The following is a 15,240-nucleotide window of genomic DNA, read 5'->3' as shown; positions in this document are numbered from 1 at the left end:
ATTCTGTTTAATTCTATGCCAACCTACTGTGCAATTTTCTAGTCTTTGCCTCCTCTGCCGTAAGGCCCAAACAAGTGAAACTCCTGGTCACTGGAGTTGTCAGAGCTAGAGGCAAAGGGATTCTGGAGGGGAATGAGCATTTTCACACTTCAAGAATCTGAATGCTGTCCTGGAAACACTGCCTCTGACAAACCCTTGTCTCAGGGGCTCCCTGTCTTATTATCCTGCTTCCCATGAGACCCTCAATACAGGCCTGACAGAGCAATAAGCTTTGTGGTGTCTGCCACTGAAGTCACTGCAAGCTATTCTGGAATACATCAACTGCTTTATGCTGTAATGTAGCCTGAAAAATCAATCCTGAGGCATTTGAAATAAAACATAAGAAATTACTGGGCATATCTGATCATAATATATTTTCCACTTCCCTCCCTTTTCTATTAAATCAGGCTAACACATTTTAGAGGGAAACAGAAGGTACAAACAATATTGCTTGTAAAACTCTGGAATACCAGGTGTTATACAAGATACATCCATAATATCTTGGCAATATCCATGAGAAAGTTCATACGTTTGTAGCAGGATTTGCAGTTGAGTCATTAATAATGTTCATGCTTACACATTCTATAAGGAATTAAGAAAGAACAGCTAAAATGGTTCAATGTACCCTGGGAAGGGAACCCACCCAGAGCCTGGGGTGTCAAGGCAACCTCCAGTGTGGGCACACCATGAATTCTGGCTTTGCCACCTCAGTTCTGGTCTCTAAGCATGTTCCCTCTCTTCCCTTCACAAGAAAGCACATGAGTACCCAAGTGTCCAGCCATGGCAATATATAGGAACTTAAGAAGCTTGCAAAATTTCTTTTCAGATATCAAAGGAAAAAAACCTGAGAAAATAAACAGGCATCCTTTGAAACTATATTGGCCATTCCCACTTTGCTCTCTCACTTTCTCCCTCTCCAGGTTTTCCCTCATCTTGTTCTTCTTGCTAATTGTCATCACTTCATTTGTTGTTTTTTTGGTTTTTTTTTTAAGCTAATGCTCCCATTCTTTCAGCATGTTGTCCCCTTTTGGTCTTTGTTCCCTCCAACCCAACCCTTGCCCTGTGCATTTCTCTCATCCTTTTCTTCTTTCCTTTCCTCCCTCCACTCATATTCATAGTTCTTGTGTTCTTCCTGTGCACCAGAGCTGGGCCACTAAAAGCACAGGAAGAAGTTTCCTTTCAGCTCAATAGTACATGGCCAATAACACAATAAATAATCAAAGAAGGGAAAGTTTGTCCAGCTTCCACAGTGTTGAAGCACATGCACTGTAGGAAGAATGTTTGGAGAGCTGAATAACTCACTTTTCATTGTGGAAATGCAAATAGGCATAGTCAGACACTCATATCTACCATCGGATTGGTGTGGATAGCAACAAAAAGCAAACTACAGATTTTTCTTTCCCCCATTTTTAAATTTTTAAGGTGAAATCTGGATTGTCCTGTTTCCTACTGGAAGGCTCTGTTATATATGAGCATGGGCAAAATTACTCCCTTTCCTCTGTCACTAAGGAACTTGCAGTCTGACTTTGCAGAACTCTAATTGTCTCTGACAAGTTGATACCAAAGATAGATGCACAGGTAAAGTTGGACTGTTTTGAAAACAAAGAAAATACAAGGTCAGCTCACATTACCTTCTTGATTTGGGACAGAATATCAGCACGTGTCTAAGTATGCATAACTTATATTGAATATATACACATCCTAGGGCCTCCCATAAAATTTGGAGTGATAAACTGTCTGATGTGGGTGCTTTCTGTGTTGGATGATTTCAGCAAAAAAAAAATGAAATTACATAAAATAAGTAAAACCATCAGAGGTGAGGATGGAGAAGCCCCTTCCAAAAGTCTGGAACAGCAAATAACAAATCCAGAAGCATCAGAGATTAATGTTCTTTAATACCCAAAGTTCTCTCTCCTCCCTAGATAATAAAACCTCACAGAATTTTACAAAAATTTAGAAATATGAATCAGGTGAGAAAAAGAAACAACTCTTTGACAAATGTATTGTCTACAGAATATGAATCAAGGAACAAAAATTAAAGAAACTGTATGGAAAGATGTTGGTAAAGCAAATAATTTTATGATGGTAAGCATGGAAATGTAATTGCATAGAGAAGGACAACTTAAATGTAAAACTGAAAAATTACAATGCTAAACAATACATGTGAACAAAGATATTGTGGTGAATGAAGCTACAAATCCATACTGAAATATAGTATAACAGAGTAAATATCTGATCCCTTGTTTAAATTTTTATCTCAAAAGTTTAGATCAAAAGAGATCAAACTACTGGCTGTCTTAGCATCCACTCTTTTTATTTACTCAAAAGCAAAACTCCAGTAGACATTTTTAATGCAGAGAGAGGACTCTTAAGAGTACTTTTAATTAATATAAGCTCCTACAACAGAATAGCTCAACTGTCCCTTTCTCCATTGGTTTCTGGCCCTTCAGCTTAACTCTATGCTAGTTTCCTAATTTCTCTTGTCTTTACAGTTATCTGAGAATCTACTGTCCTTGGATTCATGGTTCTGTGTTCTCCAAAGCCCATCTGAGTTTTTGAGACTGTGAAGAAAAGTGTCACGTAGCATATAAACTGTTCTCTCACAGCAGCAATGGAAAGGGTGGTTTCATCTGGTTTTGGATTAATTATTTCTACCATAGTTAGCATGAGGTCTTCCTCCTAGGAAAGAGTTGTGATTAATACATTTGTTGATTACACGTGTTCTAGAAGGCACAAAAATACTTATTACAAACACAACAGTGTGGTTACTGTTGATATTCAAGCTAAGCTAATTGCCTCATAATTTTCAGATGCTTGCAACCTTCCCTGTAGAAAGACAGAATTCTGAAAGTTAGGAAAATATTTAAATAAGCTATCCTGGAATAGTCTCCTTAATGATTTGGAAGAAGGTTGCAACATACAATTTTTGTGACTACTGTTAATCAGCTTCAGTTCCCACGTACCTGTGAGACAGGAGAAGCAAGTCAGGAAAATTTGATCAATCTCTGAAAGATACTGTTTGGAATAAACCAAACCTTTCTGGCTGGAGAAAACCTTTTCCAGACAAGTCTCCACAGAAAGCATCACTCAAGTATTTCCTCAGACCTAATAAAAAAATAGGCAAAAGCTGAAAGGGAGTTCTGTAGTTCATGGACAGAAGAGAACTGGTGAATGAGAACCTATTTGCCAAGCACATGATGTAGAACATGTTGGGTGGAAAGTGTTGAGGGTGGTGGTAGGTGTTGCAACAAACCTGACTGAGGGGAAAGGGCGGATTATGAAAGGTTAGCAGCCCTGGGTGAGCACATTCATGTGTAGTCGTCTGTTTAATATCAGTGAGTCCAGCCTCTGAAGCAAGTGGGATACTGATGTAAGATGGGAGCCCTTCACAATTCTGTGTTCTGGGAAATACCTATAAGCTCTGGGAAGGAGGTACTTTATCAAGCATACCCTAAAAGTGCTGCTTTTTGACTCCTAGGATATTTTGTTCAAATATTTTACTTTTACTTCTTGCACTATTTTTCTCTCTGAGCCCTTAATTTTGCAACACTGTGAACACCACATCTGGGAGACGAAAGAGTTCTTTAGACAGCTTGGCTTTAGGTATAAAGAATATTTTCTACCACAAAAGGAGAAAGAATCTCCAAGGACCAATTCTCCATTGTCCCTTCTACTCTTCCCAGGAACGTTTCCCAGCTCCATCTCCAAGCCCAACCGGATAAAACCTTCTCGTTCTTCTGTTCACCAGCAAAATCCTCAATCAGCTAGGAGCTGGAGAGGGGTGCGGGTGCCCCTCCTCATCCTCGGCACACCTCTAGGTGGGGTAGGAGAGTTTCCACAGCCCAACGGAGCCTGCTCCGGCTCCTGCCGCTTTGCGAAACTTCCCGAGCGGAGAGAAGCAGGGAAGAAGTTGTTGGGAAGCCCCTGGCAGCCTTTGGGAAAGGAGCACGGTGCCGGCAGCTGAGGGCTTTGGGTGCGTTTGGGCTCCCTGGGACCGAGCTGGGGACATTCATGACAAGATCTGTGAGAAGGGGAGAAGTGCTCCGGCTGTGCCCCAGCCTCTGCACCTGTGAGAACCCAACCAAGTGGTTACCCCGAGCTTTGTACCAGCCAGAGGACCTCTTCTCCAGGCTTTGGTGGTGGTGAACTCATCTGCAGAAGGTAAGCTTGTGGCCAGTGTGTTTGCTGCCTCTCCCCAAAACTGGTGTGGCTCTGGTACGAGAGCTGCTCTGTGGTGGGGATGGCACCAGGGGCTGGGGCTGGAAATCGAGTTGGGTTTAGGTTTCGTGTGAAAGAGATCTACTGCTCAGTGACTTTCTCTTCTCCTGGCATTGGACTGAAGAACTGCTTTTTTCTGAGAATGCTAGGAAGGGGCTACAGTTCCCAGCATCTTGGAATAAAAGCTGAAGTTTCCTCATATCAAATGTGTTCTAGATATCTTTATTATTATTAAAAGTACTGGTGTTCTGAGCAGTTCATAAACTTTAGAGGATCCAGTGGTTGTTGTTTTTTGTTTTTTTGGTTTGGTTTTTTTTTAATTATTTGAATGGAAGCACACATTTCTCCAGAGGATAGTGGAACTGCTAGTTTGGGTTTTGCATTACTGTTGCAAACTAATGTGCCTGTTCCTTTTAGCCTGTAACTATACTTCTGAAATCACAACCGAAGCTGTAAGATACCGCAGCATCGGTGGTGCTGTGGCTGAGTGCATGTACGTGTGAATACATGTTCGTAGCACGCTGATTTTTATTTCCCCTGCCTCCACAATCTCGCTGTGAAAGGATCTGTGGGAATGAGGTCCAGAGAGGAAAAAAATATCGCCACCTCTGTGAAGGATAACAAAAAGTCCTTCTACAGATACATCAATGGCAAAAGGAGGGGCAAGGAAAACATCCATTTTTTACTGGACATGGGCAGGAATATAGTTGTCAAAGATGAAGAAAAGGCTGAGGTATTTAACACCTTCTTTGCCTCAGTTTTCAACAGTAAGACAGGTTATCCTGAGGACAGCTGGCTTCTGGAGCTTATAGAAGGTGACAAGAATCTAAACAGCCCCCCTGTAATCCTGAAGGAAACAGTCAGTGACCTATTGAACTGCTTGGATCCCAAGTCTCTGGGACCAGATGGGATCCACCCAAGGGTGATGAGGGAGCTGGCAGAAGAGCTTGCCAAGCCTCTCTCTATCATCTACCAACAGTCCTGGCTCACTGGGGACATCCCAGATGATTGGAAGTTGGTGAATGTCACGCCAATCCACAAAAAGGGCCAGAAAGAGGACCCAGGAAACTACAGGCCCGTCAGCCTGACCTCAGTGCCTGGCAGGGTCATGGAACAGATCATCCTCAGTGCCATCACACAGCACCTGCAGGATGGGCAAGGGATCAGACCCAGCCAGCATGGGTTTAGGAAGGGCAGGTCCTGTCTGACCAACCTGATCTCCTTTTATGATCAGGTGACCCGTCTGGTGGATGAGGGGAGGGCTGTGGATGTGGTCTACCTGGACTTCAGCAAGGCCTTTGACACCATCTCCCACAGCATCCTCCTGAAAAAGCTGTCAGCCCGCAGCTTGGACAGGAGCACCCTGTGCTGGGTTAGGAACTGGCTGGAGGGCCGGGCCCAGAGAGTGGTGCTGAACAGGGCTGCATCCAGTTGGCAGCCGGTCACTAGTGGTGTCCCCAGGGATCAGTGTTGAGCCCAGTTCTGTTCAGTATCTTTACTGATGATTTAGATGAGGGGATTGAGTCCATCATCAGCACATTTGCAGATGACACTAAGCTGGGCTGAGTGTGGATCAGCTGGAAGGCAGGAGAGCTCTACAGAGGGACCTGGACAGACTGGAGAGTTGGGCTGATTCCAATGGGATGAGGTTCAACACGGCCAAGTGCCGGGTCCTGCCCTTTTGTCCACAACAACCCCATGGGGAGCTCCAGGCTGGGCACAGAGTAGCTGGAGAGCAGCCAGGCAGAAAGGGACATGGGAGTCTGGATTGACAGGAAGCTGAACATGAGCCAGCAGTGTGCCCAGGTGGCCAAGAAGGCCAATGGCATCCTGGCCTGTATCAGGAACAGCGTGGCCAGCAGGACCAGGGAAGTGATTCTGCCCCTGTACTCAGCCCTGGTGAGGCCACAGCTTGAGTACTGTGTCCAGTTCTGGGCCCCTCAGTTTAGGAAGGCGATTGAGGTCCTGGAGCAGGTCCAAAGGAGGGCAACTAGGCTGGTGAAGGGACTTGAGCACAGATCCTATGAGGAGAGGCTGAGGGAGCTGGGGCTGTTCAGCCTGGAGAAGAGGAGGCTCAGGGGAGACCTCATCACTCTCTACAACTCCCTGAAAGGAGGGGGTAGCCAGGGGGGGGTTGGTCTCTTTTCCCAGGCAGCCCTCAGCAAGACAAGAGGGCATGGTCTCAAGTTGTGCCGGGGGAGGTTTAGGTTGGACATGAGAAAGAATTTCTTTACTGAGAGGGTGATCAGACATTGGAATAGGCTGCCCAGGGAAGTGGTGGATTCTCCGTCCCTGGAGATATTAAAAAGAGACTGGATGTGGCACTCAGTGCCATGGTCTGGGAACTGCAGCGGTAGTGGATCAAGGGTTGGACTTGATGATCTCATAGGTCCCTTCCAACCCAGCCGATTCTATGATTCTATGATTCTGATTCTATGATTCTATGATTCTTTGATTCTATGAGCTGCTGCCCACCCTTAGGAGAGAACCTGGGCAGTTGTGTCATCGCATACCTGCTCCAAACATGGTACACTGTAACCATACATAGTGCTGGAGTAGCTGCGAAATGCCCAGCTTTAGCTACGTCCAGGGGAGCAGAGAACTGAGCCAGGGCTGCAAAATTTACTCCTAAAGTGGCCTGTGTGACCCTCACACAACTATGAAACAGCTTTGGTACTGAGAGTGGGTGGTTTTAGCCTGGGCTGCTACAGCTACGATGCAAATACTGTGGATTAGAAAATGTGGTGCTATACACTTGCATACCTGAGAGAAAAAGTGTTTTCACTTTTGCAACCAGTGGAGCTTTAGATATTTCATAATGGGGCACTGGATAGCGCTTTAGATCTGTTCTCCATGGGACAAGAAGTGAGATTCTCATCTAGTGCAAAGGTGCTAAGGAGCCTCGTTAGTGTACCACCCAAAACCTCTTTATGTGCCTCAAGCAACAAGCAAACCTTTCACACCTACAGTGTTTGTTCATTGGAATAGACAAGGCCTATGGCTACTGCTGCCACTTCTCTCTGGCAGATGCAGGAAATGATGTACTCTGCAGATTCAAATTATACCTTCTGAAATGTTTTGGACAAATCATGGAAATCTCTGGAAGCTTTTATTTAATGAGAAATAATGGGAGAGCACAACTTTTAAAAAGGAAATTAATGTGATTGTGCAAAGTGGAGTTAAACCCCATGCCCTTGATCAGGATGACTCGGTTCTTTAAAAATCACTAGGATGTAGAAAGTCTGAAGAAAAGAAAGTTTAGGCATCCTCTATAAAAAAGCAGCACTGATAAAAAATAATTTTGAAATTAAATGAAACAAGAACAATCAAATGAAGGAAATACATTAATCAGCAGCCAGTTTGGCTCCACAGCACTCAGAATATCACCTCCAGGTAAGCTCTTCTGAGTTCAGTTTCACTGGAGAGTTCTGGCAAGGGTGAAACTGTTACCAAACCTTGGCCCATCTCTTTTTGTTGGTAGGGTACTGCATAGCTGTGCTTCTGTTGGCAATAATATAGTTAAACCTCAACAAAGAGATGAGAATGTGCCCAGAAAAAGCCAGCAGGCTTTTTTTTAAAGTAGATAGATAGCTTTTACAGAAAACTGCTGCCATAAATAGGATTTTTTTTTTTCTCTGTTTCAGCTAGATGGAAAACATATGATGTTTTAATTTTTCACATCAGATCAAGAGATGGTCATTTTCAAGCCATCGTACTGAATTATATGCTGTGGAAAATTTTGAATTGAATGCAATTGTACCATAAAGGTGTTTAGAATTCCTCTGAAAATGTCTTTATGTGAAACATTTCAACTGTACACTTAAGGGTGCCATTTCTTGGAGGACTGGAATATTTTGAGGGAGTCTACAGTTTCTAATTGAACCCATATAGCCATGCTAAATAAATGGCCCAAGTCTCAGTTTTCAAAAAATAGTAGCATAAGCTTTTGAAGATAAGATTAATATTAAGATAATGTTTTTCTCATGTTGTCATCAGTGGAGGAATTCCCCGCTAATATCCTCAACACAGTTGTTTCCTTTAACCATATGAGGATGGAACTGAGTTTCAGATCATATCATATCTATCCTGCTTCTTCTCTTCTCTGCTAAAGGGCAGATAAATTGCAATGTGAGCTACTGCCTATAGCAGAATAACCTGAGAGGTTCCAGCATGACCCCACCCTGCATGAGTCATTTGTGAGGAGCTGGGGGTAGATCAGCCTTCCCATTGACTCCTTTTAAAGGTATCCTATTTCTCCCTCTGGTTATTCTCCAAACCAGGCCTTTGCTGCCTTCTGGTGCCCTCCTGACACCCCAGACCCACTGTAATTTTTATGATGCATCCAGAAGATAACAAGTGCTGCTTTTTACACAACAGCCCCTTGGAGCAGCAGCTCTTGCTGGGGAAAACTCTGCCTTCCTAACGTGTAGAAATGTTCTGCCCCGTGTGTCATTAGTGCAGGGAATTGTTTGCAGAAACAGAAACGTTTTCTTGCCATGTATATTCGAAGCAGGTAGATCCCTGTAAAGGATTAGATGTTACTGAACAAGGATGGAATTGTGACGTTGTGACTGCAAGTATTGCTGGCCTGTGCCAATGGTCATGTGGTGGACAAAGTGCTTGGCCATGCTTTTCCCAGAAAACTAAGAACCTGGCTTCGTGCAGCAGAAGACTGCGTGAAGTACTGCAAGAAGTATTATCCAAGTATTATTTGGAGGCCAAGTAACTTGGTGTTCTTTTGTTTGATTTATCACTCATCCAGTTCTGTAAAAAAACAGAGATCCTGGGCCTATGCGGTTGATGGCAGAGCTCCTCAGCTTTTGCTGGCTCTGGAGCAGCATTTAGTGATCAAATGTTGCTTCCTGAGCCATGTCAGCTTTGCACGCGTTTCTTCAGACTTGAAGTAGCTCAGATCTTTCAGTTTCTTCCTACCAGAGAAATCAGAACAAAAGTAAAGGGGAAGCTATTTTCAAATTCCGAAGCAGTCCATTAGAAACAGAAGAATAAAAGATAAACAAAGGCTATTTTAAAGCATTATCTGCTGTTGTCTATTGAAGAAGTTAAAGCTTTGCCAGCGGGTTTTCAAATCTCTGCAGAGATGGAGTCAGGGCCACATCCCCTGGATCCAACATGAGTGAGTGTGGGGTTTGAAGTGACAAAAGTGGCATTCTGTGAAGTTAATTGACAAGGCTTGATCTGAGCCACCCGCCATGAATCTAGCAATAGCTTTCGCATTACCACTTTACTGTAACATATGAGCATCTGCAGTGCAAAATCAATAGCAAAGTCTGTGGTGGATTTCATGGAGTTTCTGGCATTTATTCTTTTTCTGACTCAGTTCTGGAGAACTGAGTTCTTTTTTTTTTTTTTTTTTTTTCTTTTTTTTTTTTTGGTGCCTTAAATTCTGCTCACTTCCTTTTTCAGAGGGCAGGCTGGTTGGATTTTATGTGGCAGAAGGGACTGCCAGAGCTGTGTCAGTTTTATAACAGAAAGGCTTTTACAGAAGGTTGGTGTTGCCCCATTCCCTGCCCCACAAGAAACCCGTCCAGCAGATGGAGACCTCAGCTGACCCTCACCTGACTTGATGTGCACACAAGGCTAGGAAGATCTTGATTATCCAGGGGCCTGACAATAAACATGTGCCAGGTAAACTGTGTTTTGGGAATACTTCTTAGGTACTGTCAGTGGCCACTGGAGAGAAAAAACAAAACTGTTTATAAAGCTTAGTTTGGCTACACTTGTGGCATCCTGAAACAGTGATAGACCTAAGTATCTTTTGATCTTAAAGGCCAAGATCAACCTAGCTGCAAACCTCCAGCATCCAACCCTTCCCAACTCATCTTCAGTGAGATGTTTGGGAGCCTGGCAGAGAAAGATATACAAGCTCCAGTTTCTCACTGTCTTTGTCTCTGCTGTGCAAGTGCTGAGCGATGTGCCATCCCCTGCAGATCATGTTAATGAATCTCTGGTTCATTAAGTTTTACAGCCAGGACATGGTGCTGCAAAACTTAGAGAATCCAAATCCAAGCCGTCTCTTTGGTAAGAAGGAACCCTGGAAAGACTGACTTTTTTGCTCACCTCCCCTGGAGGTATATGAAGATCTGTTAGACCAGCCTTTATCCTCTGTTAGCAATGTAACAGGCTGGGGACCAAAGCAGAAACATATGGCCAAGTACTGAGAGAGCTTTTAATTCTGACAGAGCATCCATCTCTTCTTTCGGGTATGTCACAAAGAAAAACTACTGAAGTGCCAGCTAAGCAGCATACAATTATTTGCAGATTGACTGTCAGGATTTTTCTTTTCATTTTAAGCAAGAAACATTTTAATAGTTCCAGATTAGATATTTATAGTTATCCAGGCTAGAAGGATGTATTCTTGTGACATACTCCATTTTTCTCTCACAACTCTATACACACTCCACTGGTTGGAAGGACTGGGGAGGGAAGAAGTCCTGTACACTAATAGCTGATAAATTGAGGCTTTATAGAAATTGTCTTCTGTTGCTGAAAAGGAGACAAAAAGTCCTGTGCATCTAGATCATGCATCTTGGAAGAGAAAAACTGGGACAGCAAATATACAAGGAATATACAAGATCAGAGGCTAAAAATGGCAGAATCTGCTAAACAACCTAGTGCTGGTTTGTAGCCTGTTATAGTTAGGAACTATGAAGCAGACAATATCCTTAAACATGAGACTTAAATTTACCACTTATAACAAAAAGGAGTTACCATCCCAAAGCAGAATTTCTCTTGTTAATGGAGTCAATGAAAAAACAATTGTGATAGGCTTCAAATGAGGTTAGTCAATGCTGAGCATAGTTTTATACTTTCCCTGGTGGCCAGTTACAAAAGAAAAAAATCAAATAAAACAATAAATAAATAAAAAGAAATAAAATTTAAAAAAAGAAAAAGGGCTGAGGAGCTGAGGATGTGTTCTCTTCTTGCCACTTGAGATTTTGCCATGTCTTTTTTCAGTGGGTAGCTGGTGACAATGTGTCCCCTGAGTTAGACACATTTTGTATTTCCAAAAATAGGAGAGACCAGTCCGTGGGCTGATGTCCCTCCAGTGGCCCATGACAGAGGGCAAGAACAGCAGCACTTTGTAAGTGCACCCCCTTTCTTTTTGAGCCTTTTCCACCTGCACAGCAGGCATGGCTCAGTGGCTCACCAACTCTCCTCCAAGCCACAGGAGTTTATGGGCCAATGGATCCTCGTGAGCTGTGGCTGGCGTGAAGTCTGGCAATGTGAAAGCAGCTTCAAGAAGCTTTCAGTTGTGCAGGCTGCAGGAGGGCAGTAATTTCCAAGAGAGGGGCTAAGAGCACAGCTGAGGGCAGCAACCACTTCATCTGTCACCATTTAACCCATCACCTAGTCTGAGAGTCAGCACCCTCCAAGAGAGACAAAAGCAAAACTGAGTATCCAAGCACTGTGGGGCACAGATTTATTTCATTACGTTAAAGTACTTCCCCATGATGAGCCCTGTCTCTTTAAATTTTCCATACAGAAAAAGAGTGGGCTAACTTATTGCCAACTGGAGGGGTATATTTTTGTGTGTATGTGTAGATCGAGTTAATTTCTTTGTGAAGTAAAATACAAAGGAAAAAAAACATTGTTCCTTACTTGCTCTCAATTTCCAAAAATTACCAGTTTTCATAAGCAGACCAAAACAGATAACAGATGGCATTGGCTAGTAACAAGAAAACCTAGATGCAAATACAGTACAGTATATGAAGAACATCTCTGATGTGGCAGGGTTATGTTTCCTATCATGGTTTCGAACCAGTTGTGAGAAGAAATCCTGCTCTTGCAGTTTGCGATATTTAATTAGATGCAAAAGGTGCAAATAATTCAGCTGGTGACCAAATGACAAAATTGGTAATAAATTAATAAACAAAAAATGAACAATCAAACATGCAGGGGGTTTGATCCACTTCCCAGGGCAGTCAACAGAAGACTCTCCAGTAAGGTCAGCAGCTATTCGAATGAGACCTGTGTGCCCATTTCTGATTCTCATCCAAGGTTCAGATGTACAGAGGCTACAGAAGAAAGGCAAAAGGTTCTTGTCTGTGAATGGTTTCCTGGCCCAAGCAAGGACCTATGGTTGTCAGACATCAAAGAAGGATGCTGTGCAGGGTCACTCAGAGAAGGCAGCAGGACCAACACATCAGCCACACAGGTCCCAAGCAGCCCCTGCACCCTCTTCCCCCCAAGCCTGGAGATTTTTACAAAAAACAAGGAGCCCCAGCAGGGCGAACGACAGGGGTTTGTCCATAGCTGTGCAGTGCAGGTCTCCCCAGAGCTTGTGTAAAGATGCTTTTAATTTAGCTTAGGTGGAAGTCAGACTAAACAAACAAGCTGGTATCTCTGGTGTGAATATCTGTGCATGGGGAAACACCAGGAGCACTTTGAGGAGGTGGTGAGTGGTGCCCTCAGGGGTACAGCAGATGAGTGAGGCATGTCCACATGGAGATGAGACATCTGGTTGCAGTTTGATGAGTGTACACATTTTCCACTCACTCCTGCCCACAATGTCACCCCTGCCTCAGCTTTTAAATTCCACCCTCCAGAAAAAGGAAAGGCAGCACAGGTTAAAAGACACTAAAATCCCACCAGCTTCTCTTTCCGCTGAAAGTGAACCTACTGTAGCAAATGGATATCAGATCCACTCCCAGAATGAACTACAGAGGTTTGAGTAGCTGGGAAGTTGAGGCCTGATGCCTTGGTTGGGTGGGACTACAGCTGCATGCTTCTCTCCTGCAGAAAAGGGTGCTAGCCAGCTCTCCAGTGTCACACAGAACATTTATTTCTTGTGCTGAAGAGCCCTAAGATATCAAGCCTTCAATGGAAAGCAACAGACAAACAATGCACTCAAAATGACAGAGCAATTTCTACTACTGACTCTCTTTGCCTCTATGTACCCTCAGTGCTTGTATGGGCAGATCCATGGCAGTGAGCACAGCCTTAGCCTTGTTTGTTGAAGAATGTGGTAAAACGCTCCCTGCTGTGTTTTTTGTTGTTTTGGTGGGGTTTTTTTCCTAGAAAATGAGTATGTTAATGTGGTACTGGTCAAATACTGGGAAAAATTGGAGAGAGCCTGTATAGCCCACTCATTTGTTGATGCTCCATTCGTAAGTCATGTGCCCAACCCATGCTGTGCTGGTAAAATACTTTTTCTCTAGAACTTCACCCACATAACACTATGAATCTATGACTATAGAGAGAATCACCAGTTTCCCTCATCATATGAGAAATGTATAAAATTACATTTTTCTTTGAAGTACTTCTTGACACCCAATTTGTGTTCAAGAAAATCTTATGCTGAGTTCACTGAGTTTTGCCCACTCAAGAAGCAAAGTGTCTGCCCCCTTGGGAGTACGCAAGACATTTTCTAGCAATTTGTCTCCTAAGGTGACAGATTTCCTTATTATAGCACTGAAAACAGGAACTTCACTTCTTCTAACAGAAATTATTTTACAAATTTTATGAAGCTGAGCCAAAGACACTGCTCTTGCTAGCTGGAGTTGGTGGCTGCTTGGTTGGTCTGGACATGAGAATTATCTACTTCCCCTTCCTCTTTTTTGTTTTTGTTAATGAAGGTTTTATACCTGCCTAAAATACATAGCTGTATTTTTCCCTTCGGGTCATGTTATCGGAAGCTTTGAGTTGGGGGTGGGGGTAAAAGAGTTCGCTTACTAAATAAGATTAAAGCAGCTAAAGTCTAAGGCTCATATTTAATTTTCCCTCATAGATGTAATTTTTCATGAAGTGACAGCCTCAAAACCTTTTCAAGTTTTATAGCTATTTCACATTTGGCAGAAACAACAGGAAACCATCTGTAGCAAAGCAGGATTGTTGTAAGCATAATATTCAGTAATGAAAAAAAGATTAAAAGAAAACACTGTTATCTTTACATGATAGATTTGAAGGTGCAAGGAGCAGGATACTTGCACTTGCCCATCTATCTACTAGCATCAGAAAGTTTTTCTAGGTGAGGCAACCATGAAGAGAAGTTGATTATTTCAGCAGATTGAACAAGTCCAATAGGAAACTGGATTTTTGGTTTCTTGTTGAGATTTCCGTGACGGATGTAAAGATGCTTGTGCAGGGGAGGCTCTATATGAATGTTTTCTGTATGTCATGACTTACATGGCAGAGTTTATAAGCATACACACAACTTCAAATAGGCATGAAGACAAGTAAGCTACTCCCGTTCTTAAACTTTAACTCCATGCTTGAAAATTTTTTCTGGGCCCGAAATACCAAGATAAATTTTGGAAATACAGATGGCTTATATAGCCCTGTGTTCCCTTGTGGCAAGGTGGTTTTGTTCTTGCTTTGTTGTATTTTCTGTGCTGGAAAGGAGACATCCATGCTGAAAGAATGCATACTTATCAGTTGTGGGTAAAAATTACTTCTTGCTGAAACTTAGTTTGTTAATCAGGGATGTCAGATCCCAAGGTTCCAGTTTCAGGGGTGCTTATATTGCCCCTGAATATCTCTGAAGACCACAGTCAGTCTTGTAAAGTTTTTAAAGTAAGTATGTTCAAATTTCTGATCATGCAAATATGTCAGTATGTCTGTTCAACAAAGCAAAAATATTTTCAGGTGCTGTCTAAAATTTTGCCTTGGCTCTTTTCTCCAAGTATGATGACGTTTTGAGTCATGAATAAGAAACAAATCAACCTTTCTGTAATTTCTTTGTCACTGGCAGTGTTTCACATAATAATCAAACTTAGTTTTAAGATAGCATTTCACTGTGTGAAGAGTCAAAATATGTCAGGGTACGGCAGTATCTTCTTGTTATTAATGTCTTAAATTATAGCTAGACACCCTGTTTTTCCAGTTTTCGAGGCAAGTTACAAAGGCTTGCTTTTTTTTTTTTTTTTTTTTTTTTTTCCCCAAGTGCTGAGCTGATGAGACATTAAAGGTTTCTTTTTTCAAATAGTTTGGCTGTTGGGTTGCTCCTTTCACTCACACCTGCCC

The sequence above is a fragment of the Calypte anna genome, chromosome 1, assembly GCF_003957555.1.
Source record: "Calypte anna isolate BGI_N300 chromosome 1, bCalAnn1_v1.p, whole genome shotgun sequence".
Lineage (NCBI taxonomy): Eukaryota > Metazoa > Chordata > Aves > Apodiformes > Trochilidae > Calypte > Calypte anna.
Note: the sequence above shows the minus strand (reverse complement) of the source record.